At 41.2% G+C, this 24171-nt stretch overlaps 5 non-coding genes and 1 pseudogene across 5 annotated transcripts; 5 read left to right on the forward strand and 1 right to left on the reverse strand.

Annotated features, from left to right (window-relative positions):
* The first annotated feature begins 1619 nt into the window (after window positions 1-1619).
* On the forward strand, window positions 1620-1783 carry LOC135008628 (U1 spliceosomal RNA). Its single transcript, XR_010208280.1, has one exon. It is a non-coding gene; the product is annotated as a U1 spliceosomal RNA (small nuclear RNA).
* Window positions 1784-1842: 59 nt separating this feature from the next.
* LOC135008964 (U5 spliceosomal RNA) lies at window positions 1843-1959 on the forward strand. Its single transcript, XR_010208564.1, has one exon. It is a non-coding gene; the product is annotated as a U5 spliceosomal RNA (small nuclear RNA).
* Window positions 1960-2233: 274 nt separating this feature from the next.
* Window positions 2234-2349, forward strand: LOC135008936 (U5 spliceosomal RNA). Its single transcript, XR_010208537.1, has one exon. It is a non-coding gene; the product is annotated as a U5 spliceosomal RNA (small nuclear RNA).
* A 275-nt stretch (window positions 2350-2624) lies between these two features.
* LOC135008956 (U5 spliceosomal RNA) lies at window positions 2625-2740 on the forward strand. Its single transcript, XR_010208556.1, has one exon. It is a non-coding gene; the product is annotated as a U5 spliceosomal RNA (small nuclear RNA).
* Window positions 2741-8122: 5382 nt separating this feature from the next.
* On the reverse strand, window positions 8123-8196 carry TRNAN-AUU (transfer RNA asparagine (anticodon AUU)). The gene has a single exon. It is a non-coding gene; the product is annotated as a tRNA-Asn (tRNA).
* An 8165-nt stretch (window positions 8197-16361) lies between these two features.
* On the forward strand, window positions 16362-16540 carry LOC135008892 (U1 spliceosomal RNA; annotated as a pseudogene).
* Window positions 16541-24171: the final 7631 nt, after the last annotated feature.

The following is a 24171-nucleotide window of genomic DNA, read 5'->3' on the forward strand; positions in this document are numbered from 1 at the left end:
GGTACAATACAGCTTTTCCTTGCCGATATCTCTCTTTTGCAAAGAGATAGGCATTTGAAAATTCAGGGCTATAACGTATAGATGAAGCACTAACAGGAGGCTTTAAAATTTTCATTCTAGTGTCCTTCGTTTGGGAGAAAAATGCAAAGGTACAATACAGCTTTTCCTTGCCGATATCTCTCTTTTGCAAAGAGATAGGCATTGGAAAATTCAGGGCTATAACGTGTAGATGAAGCACTAATAGGAGGCTTTAAAATTTTCATTCTAGTGTCCTTCGTTTGGGAGAAAAATGCAAAGGTACAATACAGCTTTTCCTTGCCGATATCTCTCTTTTGCAAAGAGATAGGCATTGGAAAATTCAGGGCTATAACGTGTAGATGAAGCACTAACAGGAGGCTTTAAAATTTTCATTCTAGTGTCTTTCGTTTGGGAGAAAAATGCAAAGGTACAATACAGCTTTTCCTTGCCGATATCTCTCTTTTGCAAAGAGCTAGGCATTGGAAAATTCAGGGCTATAACGTGTAGATGAAGCACTAATAGGAGGCTTTAAAATTTTCATTCTAATGTCCTTCGTTTGGGAGAAAAATGCAAAGGTACAATACAGCTTTTCCTTGTCGATATCTCTCTTTTGCAAAGAGATAGGCATTGGAAAATTCAGGGCTATAACGTGTATATGAAGCACTAACAGGAGGCTTTAAAATTTTCATTCTAGTGTCTTTCGTTTGGGAGAAAAATGCAAAGGTACAATACAGCTTTTCCTTGCCGATATCTCTCTTTTGCAAAGAGCTAGGCATTGGAAAATTCAGGGCTATAACGTGTAGATGAAGCTCTAACAGTAGACTTTAAAATTTTCATTCTAGTGTCTTTCGTTTGGGAGAAAAATGCAAAGGTACAATACAGCTTTTCCTTGCCAATATCTCTCTTTTGCAAAGAGCTAGGCATTGGAAAATTCAGGGCTATAACGTGTAGATGAAGCACTAACAGGAGGCTTTAAAATTTTCATTCTAGTGTCTTTCTTTTGGGAGAAAAATGCAAAGGTACAATACAGCTTTTCCTTGCCGATATCTCTCTTTTGCAAAGAGATAGGTATTGGAAAATTCAGGGCTATAACGTGTAGATGAAGCACTAACAGGAGGCTTTAAAATTTTCATTCTAGTGTCTTTCGTTTGGGAGAAAAATCAGCTTGAATGCTTCAGGGGCTGGGGCATAGCCAACATGAGCCCCACACCGAAGGAGGGTGGAGGTGTTTAATGCAAACTAGGGGTCAGACAAGCGCCGCAAAAGGCCACCATGCCCTGCACGCCCCTTTTCTGTTTTCATATGCAGACGAGGGTTGAAGCCAACTTTGACCCACTGCTTGGATGACATCACCATATGCAAATCCATCTGCGGCAGGCCTTCCCCCAGGAATGCTTGCACTAGTTGTTGCATTTGGTTTGTTGTTTGGGGGTGCTTCAGTATTAGGCAGCCTTCTGCCCTCCCATGTTCATCTGAAAATATGTGTTCTCCCTGCAGTTGTTGTCCCCAGATGAGAGTTCCCTTGTGCTGCCTCAGTTGAATCTCCTTAACTTGACAGAGATGTGCCTGAGCAGCGGCCCTCCCCAGCTCTATCCCAAATCATACTTATTTTGCATAGGAGATACCATGGTCATGAAGATTATTCTCCCAGGGTGAGGTTCATTCATTGCATTCTGGGTATGCTGACCCCTGTGATTTCCCCAAATGTGGGAAACTCGACTGCTTTATTTGTGGTAGTGGGGGACTGTGTTTGTGTTTTCCTCTGGTCAGCTCTGGTAAAAGTCAGATTTCTTTGTTTCAGAGCCTTGTTCTTCTTTTGAGAGTTCCCTTGTGCTAGTTCTTCAGAACGAACAAATCTTTTGCCTTTTACTAAAGATTTCCGTGGAGAGGAGCAAAACTGAGTTTTATCTCAATTTTTGCATGCCCCGTCTTATTGGGGTTTCTTTTATCAGTTTAAAGATAGAACGAGTGTGCTTTAATGTAAGCTCATTTGCGTAGAAATGACAGTAAATGTTTGTTTCTTTTCAAACAGAACTTTCTTGACTATACTAATTGCTTGAAAGATCTGGGAGCACATGGAAAAGAGTACAAACCATGTTTATAGCAAGGGGAAGCCTGGTGAGAAATCTGCTTTCTTTCTTTCAAATTGGGTGCTCACTTTGAGCTGAATGAGGACTGCTGGCATGGCACTCAGGCGACAGGTAGAATCTTGGTCATGCTGTGGTTTCTCTTCAGAACGAACAAATCTTTCGCCTTTTACTAAAGATTTCCGTGGAGAGGAGCAAAACTGAGTTTTATCTCAATTTTTGCATGCCCCATCTTATTGGGGTTTTATTTTATTGGTTTAAAGATAGAACGAGTGTGCTTTAATGTAAGCTCATTTGCATAGAAATGACAGTAAATGTTTGTTTCTTTTCAAACAGAACTTTCTTGACCACACTAATTGTTTGAAAGATCTGGGAGCACATGGAAAAGAGTACAAACCATGTTTATAGCAAGGGGAAGCCTGGTGAGAAATCTGCTTTCTTTCATTCAAATTGGGTGCTCACTTTGAGCTGAATGAGAACTGCTGGCATGGCACTCAGGCGACAGGTGGAATCTTGGTCATGCTCTGGTTTCTCTTCAGAACTAACAAATATTTCGCCTTTTATTAAAGATTTCCGTGGAGAGGAGCAAAACTGAGTTTTATCTCAATTTTTGCATGCCCCATATTATTGGGGTTTCTTTTATCAGTTTAAAGACAGAACGAGTGTGCTTTCTTGTTAGCTTTAATGTAAGTTTATTTGCATAACAATGACAGTAAATGTTTGTTTCTTTTCAAACAGAACTTTCTTGACCATGCTACTTGCTTGAAAGATCTGGGAGCACATGGAAAACAGTACAAACCATGCAGTATCACAAGAGCCTTTATTTGATCTTTCATGAAGATAGAGCAGAATTGAGGACACGTCAACAATTTCTGCCGAAGGTGGTTCATCTTTCCACATGGTGCCTTTGGCCACTGACACCTTCGTTGAGTCAAAGTCTCTGGCTGTGGTCAGAACTTTGAAAATTTATGTCACCAGAACGGTTCAGATTAGGAAAACAGAGGCTCTGTTTGTCCTGTATGCTCCCAACATGATTGGGTGTCCTGCTTCCATGCAGACCATTATGCGCTGGATCTGTGGTAAAATTCAGCATGCTCATTCCACGGCAGGATTGCCGTTACTGAATTAGGTGAAGACCCATTCTACTAGAAAGGTGGGTTCATCCTGGGCAGCTGGTCGGGGAGTCTCGGCATTGCAACTTTGCCGAGCAGCTATTTAGTAAACACTTTTGCTAAGTTTTACAAGTTTGATACCTTGGCTGATGATAACCTCAAGTTGGGTCATTCGGTGCTGCAGAGTCGTACGCACTCTCCCACCCGTTCAAGAGCTTTGGTATAACCCCATGGTTCTTAATGTGACCCCAGCATCCTCTAGGTCGTATGAGAAAATAGGATTTTAATACCTACCGGTAAATCCTTTTCTCTTAGTACGTAGAGGATGCTGGGCACCCGTCCCAGTCCATACTGTGTCTGCAGTTATTACTTGTGGTTATACACATGTTGTGTTACGGTTCTGGTCAGCTTTTTGCTGCAATTGTTCATGCCGTTGGCTTGTGTTCTGTTGAATGCCACGTTCTGCGGCATGCTTAAGGTGTGAGCTGGTAAGATGCTCACCTTAGTTTAACAATAAATCCTTTCCTCGAAATGTCCGTCTCCCTGGGCACAGTTCCTATAACTGGAGTCTGGAGGAGGGGCATAGAGGGAGGAGCCAGTTCACACCCTTTGAAAGTCTTAAAGTGCCCATGTCTCTTGCGGATCCCGTCTATACCCCATGGTTCTTAATGTGACCCCAGCATCCTCTACGGACTAAGAGAAAAGGATGCCCTTGTGTACTATCCTGACTTCTCCTCCCGTCTGCTTACTTTGTGCCTTCCAACGCACAATGCGAACTACAGGTGGTGCTGCAGGGCCCACACCCTTTTACTTGCCTTACAGAGCAGCTCTGGAGCTGTTACAGTGCCCAGCTGCTGCAAGAAATCAGCATGAATGCTTCAGGGGATGGGGCATGGCCAACATGAGCCCCACACCAAAGGAGGGTGGGGGTGTTTAATGCGAACTAGGGGTCATCCAAGCACTGCAAAAGGCCGCCATGCCCTGCATGCCCCTTTTCTCTTTTTATATGCAGATGAGGGTTCCAGCCAACTTTGGCCCACTGCTTGGATGACATCACCGTATGCAAATCCGTCTGCTGCAGACCTTCCCCCAGGAATGCTGTTACTAGTTGTTGGATATGGTTTGATATTTGATGGTGCTTCAGTATTAGGCAGCCTTCCGCCATCCCATGTTCATCTGAAAAGATGTGGTCTCCCTGCAGTTGTTGTCCCCAGACGAGAGTTCCCTTGTGCTTCCTCAGTTGAATCTCCTTAACTTGACGGGGGAGGGGCTGCCCGAGCTGCCACCCTCCCCAGCCCTATCCCAACTCATACTTATTTTACATATTAGATCTCTTGATCATGAAGATTGTTCTCACAGGGTGAGGTTCATCCATTATATTTTAAAATAGGAAGGTACAAATTACATATTTGAATTGCATCTATGTGCTGGATTCAAATGTCCCCCCCCCTTCCTTTCTCAATTGTGCCCGTCAGCAGCTATTCTAAGGTTGCTGCCAATGGGTGTGACACATTAATTTCTTCTGTGGGGTACACTGGACTCCACAAGGATTCACATTGGGGTGTAGAGTAGGATCTTGATCTGAGGCACCAACCGGCTCAAAGCTTTTGACTGTTCCCAAGAAGCTCAGTGCATTCTCCTCTATAACCCCGCTTCCATGAACAGGGAGCTCAGTTTGTAGTTGGTGCCTTCAGTAGCAGGCCAATTAACAGGGGCCTGCCTCAGGCAGCCTATTCTTAGCTATTAATTTTGACAAGAAAAGAAGAACTTGTTTTATGAGAATCTACAAGGGCTGCAGCAGGCTAGGTCTAATAGACATCTTTACTGCAGCTTCATCACTCCCAGCGGCGCTATATACTCCCGTGCCCTGGTTGCTGGGTCACTGCAGCGGAGGCTCCGGTTTCATCCTAAGGTCAGTCACACACACACCACCCTTCCGGATCACGAGGCCGCTGATGAAGGGGAGCGAGGCCGTAGGGGGTGGGCCGTGTGCGCACTGCGGTGGACACTGATTACTGGGCAGCCGCTCCACTAGCCACCAGGTACAGTTAAGGAGCACAGGTCTGGGGGTTTTTCTCCTATATTAACCCAATTTTGTACTGCCCGCAGCGCATTGTGATAGGTAATAGGGCCTGATTCAGGTTGGATTGCAATCACAATAAGCGATCCAACTGCAAAAATTGCTAAGAGCATACGCATGTGCCTGCATTTTCTGCGGCACCCCGCAGAGAATGTGATCGCCTCTGCCTGTCAATCGGGGTGGGGAAGGGGGGGAGAGGTGGGTCAGCAACACTCCATTTCCAAGTCAGGGATGGAGCGGTGCGGGGGCAAGGCTTCAAAATGGGGTCTGCAACGGAGGAGACACAGGGGGCGTGGTCACAGCGGCTGTATGACATCACATTCAGCCGCTGTGATCACAAAAATGGTGGCGGCTTCCTGCGCGCACATACAGTCTGCACCAGCAGGAGCCTACACCATTTTTTATGATCACGCTGAACTGCAGTGCGACTGCAATTACAGCATGGTCAAGAAGGGAGGCGTCATGCTGGGTGGCCATGCCCTGTCACTGTGCAGGAGCCAGCACCGCTCACACACTAGTCCCCGGGTGCAGCCCCCAACCCCCGGGACACCCGGAGCAACAAAATGTAGATTCAGGCCACCAGGCCACGCCCCTACCTATGAAACCATGCCTCCTTTTTACCATTGCGCTGCTTATCTGCGCGCACTGCATTACAATCTCCCTCGCCACCTCTCTGTGTGTCACCAGTGATAGTGACACCTCTGCCATGCTTGTAGCAGCTGGTCCTAAGATCTACGCCTCAAACCCTGAGTGTTTGCCCTTGTGACTTGTTGATCATCATAGCGAAGCAGATGCTTACAGAAAACTGCAGGGGCTTAGATTGAAAATAAAAAAATTGATGGGTATAAGGTAGAGAGGAGCGGGTTCGGTTCTCCGAGAACCGAATTCCCCACGAACTCCACGTGGTTTACACTGGTCCGAGGCAGGCTCGGTTGTTCCCGCCTGACTCGGAAAACCTGAACAAGGGAAAATGTCATCATCCCGCTGTCGGATTCTCGCGAGATTCGGATTCCATATAAAGAGCTGCGCGTTGCTGCCATTTTTACTCGTGCATTGAAGAGAGAGCAGAGAGGACGTGGCTATGTTCTCTCAGTGGAAATCTCAATATCAGTGCTCAGTATCAGTGGTTACTTATTGCTGCTCAGTAATACTAGTAGTGTGTCTCTCCTGCTCAGTGTCAGTTCTCAGTAGTATCCTCATCAGTGCTCAGTATCACTGCTCATTGTCTTGTGCTGCATTGTGGTGCTCAGCATACTACAGTACATTACTAATAGTCCAGTGCTGCATCTTGCTGCTCAGTGTCAGTTCTAGTATCCTCATCAGTGCTCACTATCACTGCTCATTGCATTGTGGTGTTCTGTATACTACAATAACATAGTAATATAGTAACATAGTTTTTGAGGTTGAATAGAGGCAAATTGCCCATCGTGTTCAACCTGTTTTAAGTTGTGATGATTCTACATACTTGCTGAATAATGTTTTATGACTAGTTAGCTACTATAACTCATGTTACCCCCGGATTAACCATGTTGATATTTTAAGTATTATAACCTTGGATAGCTTTTTCATTCAGAAATGTATCCATTCCTTTTTTAAATCCAATTACAGAGTCCGCCATTACCACCTTCCCTGGCAGGGAATTCCACATCCTGATTGCCCTAACAGTGAAGAAACCTTTCCTCCATTGCGTTCTGAACTTTCCTCCAGTCGCAGCGAGTGACCACGTGTTCTTTTAATAAATAATTCCTCTGATAACTCTTTGTTATGTATCTTTACATATTTGAAGATATTAATAATATCTCCTCTTAGGCACCTCTTTTCTAGTGTATAAATATTCAGCCTAGTAAGTCTTTCCTTATAGTCCAGTACTTTTAGGCCTTTAATCAATTTAGTCTTCAGGATCTCTTACACTTCCATGAGCAGCAGAGTAGTGCAATGGAAGCATGCTGGGCCCATAACCCAGAGGTCGATTGATCGAAACTATCCTCTGCTATGTGCATTTTTTTTTTTATAATTAAAGTAATCAAAAACTGGGATTGATATTTTGGCTCTTTTATTTTTACTTAAAGTACAATAACTTTTATCATTTTAATTTGTTTTAATAGTATATTGACAGCATTGTTTTCTTTAAAAAATCCACTTAATTTTCTTTACCCTATTACTGAAATGGTAATTGACAAAAACAAACTACATTGTCACCAGAAGAGCAATGCAAAATGTACAAGTGATATATGAAAATCATCTTCCATCTTGAATTTCAATGATGCATTGGGACAACAATTTGTGAGAAACATCTTCACCCACAAAGAAAGATTTTCTTAATTCCTTACCTGTGTGCTGATTAGATATCACCTTGTTTTCACATTAAACAGACTTCCCCGTGAGGAAGCAGCAAGGATGCAGTGACGTTTCCTGGTGTCAACCTGTATTATTTCAGTAGACATTGAAATGAGGATGCATCTTTGATGCCTTTCCAATGAAGCAAGTTTATTTCAGTAATAGGTGAAAAACCATTCCTACAAAGGTGTTAATCAGAGACTTGGCTTTGTGGACACTTTTCAGAGAGCAAATTTGTTAGCATAAACATAAAATCAGAAAATGAAGAGCTGTTTAATCACTCAATTGGACTTTTCTGCCAGCATATTTTTTTTCTCTGCAACCCACTGCTAAATTGTGCTTCCTAGCTGTTTTTTTATAAAATCACTTAATCAAATCTAACTCTGATTACATCAGAGAAGGCCAGGTACCCTACACCATAAGGGGGGTTTTTGAAATTTTGACTTGTCTACTTAAAGATCACCAAAATCTGATTACAAGGTCAATTACATCCCTGGGTGGGATTGAACCACCAACCTTTTGGTTAATAGCCAAACATGCTAACCGATTGCGCCACAGAGACACCTTGCAAAAGTCAATACTGACAAAGGCTAATAATCATTCATCTAGAACGTTTCCTAGAAAAACTTTAAAAAGTCAATAATCTGGAGAATTTTTGTAAGAAACACATTGGTACTTTCCCATGATGAGTGAGTGCTTCAGGATTTCTTGCACTTACATGGGCTATTAACCAAAAGGTTGGTGGTTCAATCCCACCCAGGGATGTAATTGACCTTGTCATCAGATTTTGGTGATCTTTAAGTAGACAAGTCAAAATTTCAAACCCCCTCTTATGGTGTAGGGTACCTGGCCTTCTCTGACGTAATCAGAGTTAGATTTAATTAAGTGATTTTATAAAAAACAGCTAGGAAGCACAATTTAGCAGTGGGTTGCAGAGAAAAAAATAACATTTTAAACCTACCGGTAATTTTTTTTTCTCGTAGTCCGTAGAGGATGATGGGGACTCCGTAAGGACCATGGGGGATAGACGGGCTCCGCAGCAGACATGGGCACTTTAAGAAAGACTTTAGATCTGGGTGTGCACTGGCTCCTCCCTCTATGCCCCTCCTCCATACCTCAGTTAGAGAAACTGTGCCCAGAGGAGACAGACAGTTCGAGGAAAGGATTTTTGTTAATCCAAGGTCAAGATTCATACCAGCCACACCAATCACACCGTATAACTTGTGATATACTACCCAGTTAACAGTATGAATCAAATCTAACTCTGATTACATCAGAGAAGGCCAGGTACCCTACACCATAACAGGGGTTTTCGAAATTTTGACTTGTCTACTTAAAGATCAACAAAATCTGATTACAAGTTCAATTACGTCCCTGGGTGGGATTGAACCACCAACCTTTTGGTTAATAGCCGTACACACTAACTGATTGCGCCACAGCGAAACTTTGCAAAAGTACATACTGACAAAGGCTAATAAGCATTCATCTAGAACGATTCCTAGAAAAACTTTAAAAAGTCAATAATCTGGAGAGTTTTTGTAAGATGTTTCTTCCAGCAACCAATGAAGAAACACATTGGTACTTTCGCATGATGAGTGAGTGCTTCAGGATCTCTTGCACTTACATGTGCAGCAGAGTACTGTAATGGAAGCATGCTGGGTCCATAACCCAGAGGTAGGCAGATTGAAACTATCCTCTGCTATATGACTTGTCTACTTAAATATTACCAAAATTTGATGACAAGGTCAATTACGTCCCTGGATGGGATTGAACCACCAACCTTTTGATTAATAGCTGAACACACTAACCGATTGCGCCACAGAGACACTTTGCAAAAAGTACATACTGACAAAGACTAATAAGCATTCATCTAGAACGTTTCCTAGAAAAACTTTAAAAAGTCAATAATCTGGAGAGTTTTTGTAAGATGTTTCTTCCAGCAACCAATGAAGAAACACATTGGTACTTTCCCATGATGAGTGAGTGCTTCAGGATCTCTTGCACTTACATGTGCAGCAGAGTACTGCAATGGAAGCATGCTGGGCCCATAACCCAGAGGTAGGCAGATTGAAACTATCCTTTGCTATATGCATTTTTTTTTTGTTCATTAAAGTAATCCAAAACTGGGATTGATATTTTAGCTTTTATTTTTACTTAAAGTACAATAACTTTTACCATTTTAATTTGTTTTAATAGTATATTGACAGTGTTGTTTTCTTTCAAAAATCCAATTAATTTTCTTTACCCGATTATTAAAATGGTAATTGACAAAAACAAACTACATTGTCACCAGAAGAGCAATACAAAATGTACAAGTGATATATTAAAATCATCTTTCCAGTTTGAATTTCAATGATGCATTGGGGCAACGATTTTGTGAGAAACATCTTCACCCTTAAATAAAGATTTTCTTTATTCCTTACCTGTGTGCTAATTAGATATCACCTTGTTTTCACATTAAACAGACTTCCACATGAGAAAGCAGCAAGGATGCAGTGGCGTTAATGTTTCCTGGTGTCAACCTGTATTATTTCAGTAGATATTGAAATGAGGATGCATCTTGCTGCCTTTCCAATGAAGCAAGTTTAATTTAGTAATAGGTGAAAAACCATCCCTACAAATATGTTAATCAGATACTTGGCTTTGTGGACACTTTTCAGAGAACAAATTAGTTAGCATAAAAATAAAGCAATTGGATTTTTCTGCCAGCATATTTCTTTTTCTCTGCAACCCACTGCTAAATTGTGCTTCCTAGCTGTTTTTTTATAAAATCACTGATTCAAATCTAACTCTGATTACATCAGAGTAGGCCAGGTACCCTACACCATAAGAAGGGGGTTTGAAATTTTGACTTGTCTACTTAAAGATCACCAAAATCTGATAACAAGGTCAATTACATCGTTGGGTGGGATTGAACCACCAACCCTTTGATTAATAACCAAACACACTAACCGATTGCGCCACAGAGACACTTTACAAACATACATACTGACAAAGGCTAATAAGCATTCATCTAGAACGTTTCCTAGAAAAACTTTAAAAAGTCAATAATCTGGAGAGTTTTTGTAAGATGTTTCTTCCATCAACCAACGAAGAAACACATTGGTACTTTCCCATGATGAGTGAGTGCTTCAGGATCTCTTGCACTTACATGTGCAGCAGAGTACTGCAATGGAAACATGCTGGGCCCATAACCCAGAGGTAGGCAGATTGAAACTATCCTCTGCTATATGCATTTTTTTTTGTTAATTAAAGTAATCCAAAACTGGGATTGATATTTTTGCTCTTTTATTTTTACTTAAAGTACAATAACTTTTACCATTTTAATTTGTTTTAATAGTATATTGACAGTATTGTTTTCTTTCAAAAATCCACTTAATTTTCTTTACCCTATTATTAAAATGGTAATTGACAAAAACAAACTACATTGTCACCAGAAGAGCAATACAAAATGTACAAGTGATATATTAAAATCATCTTTCCAGCTTGAATTTCAATGATGCATTGGGGCAACGATTTTGTGAGAAACACCTTCACCCTTAAATAAAGATTTTCTTAATTCCTTACCTGTGTGCTAATTAGATATCACCTTGTTTTCACATTAAACAGACTTCCACATGCGAAAGCAGCAAGGATGCAGTGGCGTTTATGTTTCCTGGTGTCAACCTGTATTATTTCAGTAGACATTGAAATGAGGATGCATCTTGCTGCCTTTCCAATGAAGCAAGTTTAATTCAGTAATAGGTGAAAAACCATTCCTACAAAGGTGTTAATCAGAGACTTGGCTTTGTGGACACTTTTCAGAGAGCAAATTTGTTAGCATAAACATAAAATCAGAAAACGAAGAGCTGTTTAAACAGCTACTGCCTGAGGGTCTCTTGACCTGGTGCAATACCTCTGTAGCTTTTTGTTGAGGCGGGACGCCATCATGTCTATCTGGAACAGTCCTCACCGACTTGCAATCTGTGCGAAGACTTCCTGATGGAGTCCCCACTCTCCTGGATGTAGGTCGTGTCTGCTGAGGAAGTCTGCTTCCCAGTTGTCCACTCCCGGAATGAACACTGCTGACAGTGCGCTTACATGATTCTCCGCCCAGCGAAGAATTCTGGTGGCTTCCGCCATCGCCACTCTGCTCCTTGTGCCGCCTTGGCGGTTTACATGAACTACTGCGGTGACGTTGTCTGACTGGATCAGAACTGGTTGGTCGCGAAGTAAGGTCTCCGCTTGACATAGGGCGTTGTATATGGCCCTTAGCTCCAGGATGTTGATGTGAAGACAAGTCTCCTGACTTGACCAAAGACCTTGGAAATTTCTTCCCTGTGTGGCTGCTCCCCAACCTCGGAGGCTCGCGTTCGTGGTCACCAGGATCCAGTCCTGAATGCCGAACCTGCGGCCCTCTAGAAGGTGAGCACTCTGCAGCCACCACAGGAGAGATACCCTGGCCCTGGGGGACAGGGTGATCAACTGATGAATCTGTAGATGTGACCCGGACCACTTGTCCAGTAGGTCCCATTGCAAGATCCTCGCATGGAACCTGCCGAAGGGAATGGCCTCGTATGATGCCACCATCATTCCCAGGACTCGAGTGCAGTGATGCACTGACACCTGTTTTGGTTTCAATAGGTTCCTGACCAGAGTCATGAGTTCCTGGGCCTTTTCTATCGGAAGATAAACCCTTTTCTGGTCCGTATCCAGAATAATGCCCAAGCAAAGTCAGACGAGTCGTAGGAACCAACTGCGACTTCGGGATATTGAGAATCCAGCCGTTTTGCTGTAACACCTTCAATGAAAGTTATACGCTGTTCAGCAACTGCTCTCTTGATCTCGCTTTTATGAGGAGATCGTTCAAGTACGGGATAATTGTGACACCTTGCTTTCGCAGGAGCACCATAATTTCCGTCATTACCTTGGTGAAAATTCTCGGAGAAAATTCTGGAGAGACCAAACGGCAACGTCTGAAATTGGTAATGACAATACTGTACCGCAAATCTTAGGTACGCCTGATGAGGTGGATAAATGAGTACATGAAGGTATGCATCCTTTATGTCCAGAGATATCATAAAATCCCCCCCTTCTAGGCTGGCGATGACCGCTCTTAGCGATTCCATCTTGAACTTGAACCTTTTCAAGTATAGGTTCAGGGATTTTAAATTTAATATGGGTCTGACCAAACCGTCCGGTTTTGGGACTACAAACAGGGTCGAATAATTTCCCTTTCCTTGTTGAAGCAGGGGAACCTTGACCACCACCTGTTGAAGATACAATTTGTGAATTGCATTTAACACTATCTCCCTTTCCTGGGGAGAAGATGGTAGGGCCGATTTGAAAAACCGGCGAGGAGGCACCTCTTCGAATTTCAGCTTGTAACCCTGAGAAACAATTTCTATTGCCTAGGGATCCACCTGCGAATGAACCCAGATGTGGCTGAAAACACGAAGACGTGCCCCCAACTGGGCGGACTCCTTTAGCGGAGCCCCAGCGTCATGCGGTGGATTTTGTAGAGGCCGGGGAGGACTTCTGTTCCTGGGAACTAGCTGTGTTGTGCAGCTTCTTCCCTCTGCCCTTACCTCTGGCAAGAAAGGACGCACCTCGTACTTTCTTGTTTCTCTGTGATCGAAAGGACTGCATTTGATAATGTGGTGCTTTCTTAGGCTGTGAGGGAATATAAGGCAAAAAATTTGATTTACCAGCTGTAGCTGTGGAGACTAGGTCCGAGAGACCTTTCCCAAACAATTCCTCACCCCTGTAAGGTAAAACCTCCATATGCCTTTTTGAGTCGGCATCACCTGTCCATTGCCGGGTCCATAGGACTCGTCTAGCAGAAATCGACATAGCGTTTATTCTAGAACCCAGTAGACTAATGTCACTTTGAGCATCTCTCATATATAGGACAGCATCTTTTATATGCCCTATGGTCAATAACATAGCATCCTTATCTAGGGTCTCAATCTCTGCTGATAAGGTATCTGTCCATGCTGCCACCGCGCTACAACCTCGGCCGACGCAATTGCCGGTCTGAGTAAGGTACCAGAATGTGTGTAAATGGACTTTAGGGTAACCTCCTGCTTGCGGTCAGCAGGGTCCCTGATGGTAGCCGTATCCTGGGATGGCAGCGCTACCTTTTTGGATAAGCGTGTCAATGCTTTATCCACCCTAGGGGAGGATTCCCACCGTATCCTGTCCATTGGCGGGAAAGGATACGCCATAAGAATCCTTTTGGGAATCTGCAGCTTTTTGTCTGGAGATTCCCAAGCTTTTTCACATAATTCGTTCAACTCATGTGAGGGGGGAAAGGTTATCTCAGGTTTCTTTCCCTTATACATGTGTACCCTCGTGTCAGGGACAGGGGACTCTGTGATGTGCAAAACATCTTTTATTGCAATAATCATATATCGAATACATTTAGCCAATTTTGGTTGTAACTTTGCATCATCGTAGTCGACACTGGAGTCAGAATCTGTGTCGGTATCTGTGTCAACTATTTGGGATAGTGGGCGCTTTTGAGACCCCGAAGGTCCCTGCGACATAGGGACAGGCATGGGTTGACTCCCTGACTGTTCCCTAGCTTCAGCTTTGTCTAATCTCTTGTGTAATAAGTTTACATTAGCACTTAAAACATTCCACATATCCATCCAGTCAGGTGTCGGCGTTGTCGATGGAGACACCACATTAATTTGCTCCTGCTCCTCTCTAGGAGAGCCTTCTACCTCAGACATGTCGACACACGTGTACCGACACACCATACACTCAGGGAATCCTCTTATCTGAGGACAGTTCCCCAACAAGGCCCTTTGGAGAGACAGAGAGAGAAAGTATGCCAGCACACACCCCAGCGCTATATGACCCAGGAAAAAAACACAATCATTTTATGTTTACCCAGTAGCGCTGTATTTCCATATATATATGCGCCTAATTATGTGCCCCCTCTTCTTTAAGACCCTCTTTCTACCGTGGTATAAGCAGGGGAGAGTCCATGGAGCTTCCCCTCAGCGGTGCTGTGGAGAAAATGGCGCTGGGGAGTGCTGAGGGAGAAGCCCCACCCCCTCAGCGACGGGCTTCTGTCCCGCTCAAATAGCCCCCCCCATAAAAAAATGGCGGGGGCTCTTATATATATATACAGTGCCTAGCTGCATATATATTTATTTTGCCAAAGAGAGGTCTATATTGCTGCCCAGGGCGTCCCCCCTGCGCCCTTCACCCTTACACTGACTGCCGTGTGTGAGGTGTATGGGAGCAATGGAGCACAGCTTTACTGCTGTGCGTTACCTCAGTGAAGATCATGAAGTCTTCCGCCGCCTCTGAAGTCTTCTTTTCTTCTCATACTCACCCGGCTTCTATCTTCCGGCTCTGCGAGGGGGACGGCGGCGCGGCTCTGGGACGGACGGCGAGGGTGAGACCTGCGTACCGATCCCTCTGGAGCTAATGCTGTACAGTAGCCTAAGAAGCAGAGCCTATCAACTCACAGAAGTAGGTGTGCATCTCTCCCCTCCGCCCCTCGATGCAGGGAGTCTGTTGCCAGCAGGCTCCCTGAAAATAAAAAAATCTAACAAATATACTTTCTGTCAGGAAACTCAGGAGAGCTCCCTGAAAAGCACCCAGTCTCCTCTGGGCACAGTAGTAAACTGAGGTCTGGAGGAGGGGCATAGAGGGAGGAGCCAGTGCACACCCAGATCTAAAGTCTTTCTTAAAGTGCCCATGTCTCCTGCGGAGCCCGTCTATCCCCCATGGTCCTTACGGAGTCCCCAGCATCCTCTAGGACGTAAGAGAAAAATTATGCTGGCAGAAAAATCCAATTGAGTGATTAAACAGCTCCAGAGCTGCTCTGTAAGGCAAGTAAAAGGGTGTGGGCCCTGCAGCACTACCTGTAGTTTGCATTGTGCATTGGAAGCCTAGTTTGCTGTCTGTTTCCACTTCTTTTTTCTTGATCCCCTCCCGTCTATACCCTTGTGCACTATCCTGACTTCTCCTCCCGTCTGCTTACTTTGTGCCTTCCAATGCACAATGCAAACTACAGGTAGTGCTGCAGGGCCCACACCCTTTTACTTGCCTTACAGAGCAGCTCTTGAGCTGTTACAGTGCCCAGCTGCTGCAAGAAATCAGCGTGAATGCTTCAGGGGCTGGGGCATGGCCAACATGAGCCCCACACCGAAGGAGGGTGGGGGTGTTTAATGCGAACTAGGGGTCTTGCACAATGCGAACTACAGGTAGTGCTGCAGGGCCCACACCCTTTTACTTGCCTTACAGAGCAGCTCTGGAGCTGTTACAGTGCCCAGCTGCTGCAAGAAATCAGCTTGAATCCTTCAGGGGCTGGGGCATAGCCAACATGAGCCCCACACCGACAGAGGGTGGAGGTGTTTAATGCGAACTAGGGGTCATCCAAGTGCCGCAAAAGGCCGCCATGCCCTGCACGCCCCTTTTCTCTTTTCATATGCAGACGAGGGTTGAAGCCAACTTTGACCCACTGCTTGGATGACATCGCCATATGCAAATCCATCTGCTGCAGGCCTTCCCCCAGGAATGCTTGCACTAGTTGTTGCATTTGGTTTGTTGTTTGGGGGTGCTTCAGTATTAGGCAGCCTTCTGCCCTCCCATGTTCATCTGAAAATATGTGTTCTCCCTGCAGTTGTTGTCCCCAGATGAGAGTTCCCTTGTGCTGCCTCAGTTGAATCTCCTTTACTTGACAGAGATGTGCCTGAGCAGCGGCCCTCCCCAGCCCTATCCCAAATCATACTTATTTTGCATAGGAGATACCATGGTCATGAAGACTGTTCTCCCAGGGTGCGGTTCATTCATTGCATTCTGGGTATGCTGACCCCTGTGATTTCCCCAAATGTGGGAAACTCGACTGCATTATTTAATGCGAACTAGGGGTCATCCAAGCACCGCAAAAGGCCGCCATGCCCTGCATACCCCTTTTCTCTTTTCATAAGCAGACGAGGTTTGAAGCCAACCTTGACCCACTGCTTGGATGACATCACTTGCTGCCTTTCCAATGAAGCAAGTTTAATTTAATAATAGGTGAAAAACCATCCCTACAAAGGTGTTAATAAGATACTTGGCTTTGTGGACACTTTTCAGAGCACAAATTTGTTAGCATAAAAATAAAGCCAGAAAATGAAGAGCTGTTTAATCACTCAATTGGATTTTTCTGCCAGCATATTTCTTTTTCTCTGCAACCCACTGCTAAATTGTGCTTCGTGGCTGTTTTTTTTATAAAATCACTTAATCAAATCTAACTCTGATTACATCAGAGAAGGCCAGGTACCCTACACCATAACAGGGGTTTTCGAAATTTTGACTTGTCTACTTAAAGATCACCAAAATCTGATAACAAGGTCAATTACGTCCCTAGGTGGGATTGAACCACCAACCTTTTGGTTAACAACTGAACACGCTAACTGTTTGTGCCTCAGAGACACTTTGCGAAAGTACATACTGACAAAGGCTAATAAGCATTCATCTAGAACGTTTCCTAGAAAAACTTTAAAAAGTCAATAATCTGGAGAGTTTTTGTAAGATGTTTCTTCCATCAACCAACGAAGAAACACATTGGTACTTTCCCATGATGAGTGAGTGCTTCAGGATCTCTTGCACTTACATGTGCAGCAGAGTACTGCAATGGAAACATGCTGGGCCCATAACCCAGAGGTAGGCAGATTGAAACTATCCTCTGCTATATGCATTTTTTTTTGTTAATTAAAGTAATCCAAAACTGGGATTGATATTTTTGCTCTTTTATTTTTACTTAAAGTACAATAACTTTTACCATTTTAATTTGTTTTAATAGTATATTGACAGTATTGTTTTCTTTCAAAAATCCACTTAATTTTCTTTACCCTATTATTAAAATGGTAATTGACAAAAACAAACTACATTGTCACCAGAAGAGCAATACAAAATGTACAAGTGATATATTAAAATCATCTTTCCAGCTTGAATTTCAATGATGCATTGGGGCAACGATTTTGTGAGAAACACCTTCACCCTTAAATAAAGATTTTCTTAATTCCTTACCTGTGTGCTAATTAGATATCACCTTGTTTTCACATTAAACAGACTTCCACATGCGAAAGCAGCAAGGATGCAGTGGCGTTAATGTTTCCTGGTGTCAACCTGTATTATTTCAGTAGATATTGAAATGAGGATGCATCTTGCTGCCTTTCCAATGAAGCAAGTTTAATTTAGTAATAGGTGAAAAACCATCCCTACAAATATGTTAATCAGATACTTGGCTTTGTGGACACTTTTCAGAGAACAAATTAGTTAGCATAAAAATAAAGCCAGAAAATGAAGAGCTGTTTAATCACTCAATTGGATTTTTCTGCCAGCATATTTCTTTTTCTCTGCAACCCACTGCTAAATTGTGCTTCCTAGCTGTTTTTATAAAATCACTGAATCAAATCTAACTCTGATTACATCAGAGAAGGCCAGGTACCCTACACCATAACAGGGGGTTTGAAATTTTGACTTGTCTACTTAAAGATCACCAAAATCTGATAACAAGGTCAATTAAGTCCCTGGGTGGGATTGAACCACCAACCTTTTGGTTAACAGCCTAACACACTAACTGATTGCGCCACAGCGACACTTTGCAGAAGTACATACTGACAAAGGCTAATAAGCATTCATCTAGAACGATTCCTAGAAACATTTTAAAAAGTCAATAATGTGGAGAGTTTTTGTAAGATGTTTCTTCCATCAACCAATGAAGAAACACATTGGTACTTTCCCATGATGAGTGAGTGCTTCAGGATCTTTTGCACTTACATGTGCAGCAGAGTACTGTAATGGAAGCATGCTGGGTCCATAACCCAGAGGTAGGCAGATTGAAACTATCCTCTGCTATATGCATTTTTTTTTGTTAATTAAAGTAATCCAAAACTGGGATTGATATTTTTGCTCTTTTATTTTTACTTAAAGTACAATAACTTTTACCATTTTAATTAGTTTTAATAGTATATTGACAGTATTGTTTTCTTTCAAAAATCCAATTAATTTTCTTTACCCGATTATTAAAATGGTAATTGACAAAAACAAACTACATTGTCACCAGAAGAGCAATACAAAATGTACAAGTGATATATTAAAATCATCTTTCCAGCTTGAATTTCAATGATGCATTGGGGCAACGATTTTGTGAGAAACATCTTCACCCTTAAATAAAGATTTTCTTAATTCCTTACCTGTGTGCTAATTAGATATCACCTTGTTTTCACATTAAACAGACTTCCACATGAGAAAACAGCAAAGATGCAGTGGCGTTAATGTTTCCTGGTGTCAACCTGTATTATTTCCGTAGATATTGAAATGAGGATGCATCTTGCTGCCTTTCCAATGAAGCAAGTTTAATTTAGTAATAGGTGAAAAACCATCCCTACAAAGATGTTAATCAGATACTTGGCTTTGTGGACACTTTTCAGAGAACAAATTTGTAATCATAAAAATAAAGCCAGAAAATGAAGAGCTGTTTAATAACTCAATTGGATTTTTCTGCCAGCATTTTTCTTTTTCTCTGCAACCCACTGCTAAATTGTGCTTCCTAGCTGTTTTTTTATAAAATCACTTAATCAAATCTAACTCTGATTACATCAGAGAAGGCCAGGTACCCTATACCATAAGAGGGGGTTTGCAATTTTGACTTGTCTACTTAAATATCACCAAAATCTGATAACAAGGTCAATTAAGTCCCTGGGTGGGATTGAACCACCAACCTTTTGGTTAACAGCCTTACACACTAACTGATTGCGCCACAGCGACACTTTGCAAAAAGCACATACTGACAAAGACTAATAAGCATTCATCTAGAACGTTTCCTAGAAAAACTTTAAAAAGTCAATAATCTGGAGAGTTTTTGTAAGATGTTTCTTCCAGCAACCAATGAAGAAACACATTGGTACTTTCGCATGATGAGTGAGTGCTTCAGGATCTCTTGCACTTACATGTGCAGCAGAGTACTGCAATGGAAGCATGCTGGGCCCATAACCCAGAGGTAGGCAGATTGAAACTATCCTTTGCTATATGAATTTTTTTTTTTGTTCATTAAAGTAATCCAAAACTGGGATTGATATTTTAGCTTTTATTTTTACTTAAAGTACAATAACTTTTACCATTTTAATTTGTTTTAATAGTATATTGACAGTATTGTTTTCTTTCAAAAATCCACTTAATTTTCTTTACCCTATTATTAAAATGGTAATTGACAAAAACAAACTACATTGTCACCATAAGAGCAATACAAAATGTACAAGTGATATATTAAAATCATCTTTCCAGCTTGAATTTCAATGATGCATTGGGGCAACGATTTTGTGAGAAACATCTTCACCCTTAAATAAAGATTTTCTTAATTCCTTACCTGTGTGCTAATTAGATATCACCTTGTTTTCACATTAAACAGACTTCCACATGAGAAAGCAGCAAGGATGCAGTGGCGTTAATGTTTCCTGGTATCAACCTGTATTATTTCAGTAGATATTGAAATGAGGATGCATCTTGCTGCCTTTCCAATGAAGCAAGTTTAATTTAGTAATAGGTGAAAAACCATCCCTACAAATATGTTAATCAGATACTTGGCTTTGTGGACACTTTTCAGAGAACAAATTAGTTAGTATAAAAATAAAGCCAGAAAATGAAGAGCTGTTTAATCACTCAATTGGATTTTTCTGCCAGCATATTTCTTTTTCTCTGCAACCCACTGCCAAATTGTGCTTCCTAGCTGTTTTTATAAAATCACTGAATCAAATCTAACTCTGATTACATCAGAGAAGGCCAGGTACCCTACACCATAACAGGGGGTTTGAAATTTTGACTTGTCTACTTAAAGATCACCAAAATCTGATAACAAGGTCAATTAAGTCCCTGGGTGGGATTGAACAACCAACCTTTTGGTTAATAGCCTTACACACTAACTGATTGCGCCACAGCTACACTTTGCAAAAGTACATACTGACAAAGGCTAATAAGCATTCATCTAGAACGATTCCTAGAAACATTTTAAAAAGTCAATAATGTGGAGAGTTTTTGTAAGATGTTTCTTCCATCAACCAATGAAGAAACACATTGGTACTTTCCCATGATAAGTGAGTGCTTCAGGACCTCTTGCACTTACATGTGCAGCAGAGTACTGTAATGGAAGCATGCTGGGTCCATAACCCAGAGGTAGGCAGATTGAAACTATCCTCTGCTATATGCATTTTTTTTTGTTAATTAAAGTAATCCAAAACTGGGATTGATATTTTTGCTCTTTTATTTTTACTTAAAGTACAATAACTTTTACCATTTTAATTTGTTTTAAGAGTATATTGACAGTATTGTTTTCTTTCAAAAATCCACTTAATTTTCTTTACCCGATTATTAAAATGGTAATTGACAAAAACAAACTACATTGTCACCAGAAGAGCAATACAAAATGTACAAGTGATATATTAAAATCATCTTTCCAGCTTGAATTTCAATGATGCATTGGGGCAACGATTTTGTGAGAAACATCTTCACCCTTAAATAAAGATTTTCTTAATTCCTTACCTGTGTGCTAATTAGATATCACCTTGTTTTCACATTAAACAGACTTCCACATGAGAAAACAGCAAAGATGCAGTGGCGTTAATGTTTCCTGGTGTCAACCTGTATTATTTCCGTAGATATTGAAATGAGGATGCATCTTGCTGCCTTTCCAATGAAGCAAGTTTAATTTAGTAATAGGTGAAAAACCATCCCTACAAAGATGTTAATCAGATACTTGGCTTTGTGGACACTTTTCAGAGAACAAATTTGTAATCATAAAAATAAAGCCAGAAAATGAAGAGCTGTTTAATCACTTAATTGGATTTTTCTGCCAGCATTTTTCTTTTTCTCTGCAACCCACTGCTAAATTGTGCTTCCTAGCTGTTTTTTTATAAAATCACTTAATCAAATCTAACTCTGATTACATCAGAGAAGGCCAGGTACCCTACACCATAAGAGGGGGTTTGCAATTTTGACTTGTCTACTTAAATATTACCAAAATCTGATCACAAGGTCAATTACGTCCCTGGATGGGATTGAACCACCAACCTTTTGATTAATAGCTGAACACACTAACCGATTGCGCCACAGAGACACTTTGCGAAAAGTACATACTGACAAAGACTAATAAGCATTCATCTAGAACGTTTACTAGAAAAACTTTAAAAAGTCAATAATCTGGAGAGTTTTTGTAAGATGTTTCTTCCAGCAACCAATGAAGAAACACATTGGTACTTTCGCATGATGAGTGAGTGCTTCAGGATCTCTTGCACTTACATGTGCAGCAGAGTACTGCAATGGAAGCATGCTGGGCCCATAACCCAGAGGTAGGCAGATTGAAACTATCCTTTGCTATATGCATTTTTTTTTTGTTCATTAAAGTAATCCAAAACTGGGATTGATATTTTAGCTTTTATTTTTACTTAAAGTACAATAACTTTTACCATTTTGATTTGTTTTAATAGTATATTGACAGTATTGTTTTCTTTCAAAAATCCTATTAATTTTCTTTACCCGATTATTAAAATGGTAATTGACAAAAACAAACTACATTGTCACCAGAAGAGCAATACAAAATGTACAAGTGATATATTAAAATCATCTTTCCAGCTTGAATTTCAATGATGCATTGGGGCAACGATTTTGTGAGAAACATCTTCACCCTTAAATAAAGATTTTCTTAATTCCTTACCTGTGTGCTAATTAGATATCACCTTGTTTTCAAATTAAACAGACTTCCACATGAGAAAGCAGCAAGGATGCAGTGGCGTTAATGTTTCCTGGTGTCAACCTGTATTATTTCAGTAGATATTGAAATGAGGATGCATCTTGCTGCCTTTCCAATGAAGCAAGTTTAATTTAGTAATAGGTGAAAAACCATCCCTACAAATATGTTAATCAGATACTTGGCTTTGTGGACACTTTTCAGAGAACAAATTCGTTAGCATAAAAATAAAGCCAGAAAATGAAGAGCTGTTTAATCACTCAATTGGATTTTTCTGCCAGCATATTTCTTTTTCTCTGCAACCCACTGCTAAATTGTGCTTCCTAGCTGTTTTTTTTATAAAATCACTGATTCAAATCTAACTCTGATTACATCAGAGTAGGCCAGGTACCCTACACCATAAGAAGGGGGTTTGAAATTTTGACTTGTCTACTTAAAGATCACCAAAATCTGATAACAAGGTCAATTACATCCCTGCGTGGGATTGAACCACCAACCCTGTGATTAATAACCAAACACACCAACAGATTGCGCCACAGAGACACTTTACAAACGTACATACTGACAAAGGCTAATAAGCATTCATCTAGAACGTTTCCTAGAAAAACTTTAAAAAGTCAATAATCTGGAGAGTTTTTGTAAGATGTTTCTTCCATCAACCAACGAAGAAACACATTGGTACTTTCCCATGATGAGTGAGTGCTTCAGGATCTCTTGCACTTACATGTGCAGCAGAGTACTGCAATGGAAAAATGCTGGGCCCATAACCCAGAGGTAGGCAGATTGAAACTATCCTCTGCTATATGCATTTTTTTTTGTTAATTAAAGTAATCCAAAACTGGGATTGATATTTTTGCTCTTTTATTTTTACTTAAAGTGCAATAACTTTTACCTTTTTAATTTGTTTTAATAGTATATTGACAGTATTGTTTTCTTTCAAAAATCCACTTAATTTTCTTTACCCTATTATTAAAATGGTAATTGACAAAAACAAACTACATTGTCACCAGAAGAGCAATACAAAATGTACAAGTGATATATTAAAATCATCTTTCCAGCTTGAATTTCAATGATGCATTGGGGTAACGATTTTGTGAGAAACACCTTCACCCTTGAATAAAGATTTTCTTAATTCCTTACCTGTGTGCTAATTAGATATCACCTTGTTTTCACATTAAACAGACTTCAACATGCGAAAGCAGCAAGGATGCAGTGGCGTTAATGTTTCCTGGTGTCAACCTGTATTATTTCAGTAGACATTGAAATGAGGATGCATCTTGCTGCCTTTCCAATGAAGCAAGTTTAATTTAGTAATAGGTGAAAAACCATCCCTACAAAGGTGTTAATCAGAGACTTGGCTTTGTGGACACTTTTCAGAGAACAAATTTGTTAGCATAAAAATAAAGCCAGAAAATGAAGAGCTGTTTAATCACTGAATTGGATTTTTTTGCCAGCATATTTCTTTTTCTCTGCAACCCACTGCTAAATTGTGCTTCCTAGCTGTTTTTATAAAATCACTGAATCAAATCTAACTCTGATTACATCAGAGAAGGCCAGGTACCCTACACCATAAGAGGGGGTTTGAAATTTTGACTTGTCTACTTAAAGATCACCAAAATCTGATCACAAGGTCAATTACATCACTGGGTGGGAACCTTTTGGTTAATAGCCCATGTAAGTGCAAGAGATCCTGAAGCACTCACTCATCATGGGAAAGTACCAATGTGTTTCTTACAAAAATTCTCCAGATTATTGACTTTTTAAAGTTTTTCTAGGAAACGTTCTAGATGAATGCTTATTAGCCTTTGT

Source organism: Pseudophryne corroboree, unplaced genomic scaffold, assembly GCF_028390025.1.
Source record: "Pseudophryne corroboree isolate aPseCor3 unplaced genomic scaffold, aPseCor3.hap2 scaffold_223, whole genome shotgun sequence".
Lineage (NCBI taxonomy): Eukaryota > Metazoa > Chordata > Amphibia > Anura > Myobatrachidae > Pseudophryne > Pseudophryne corroboree.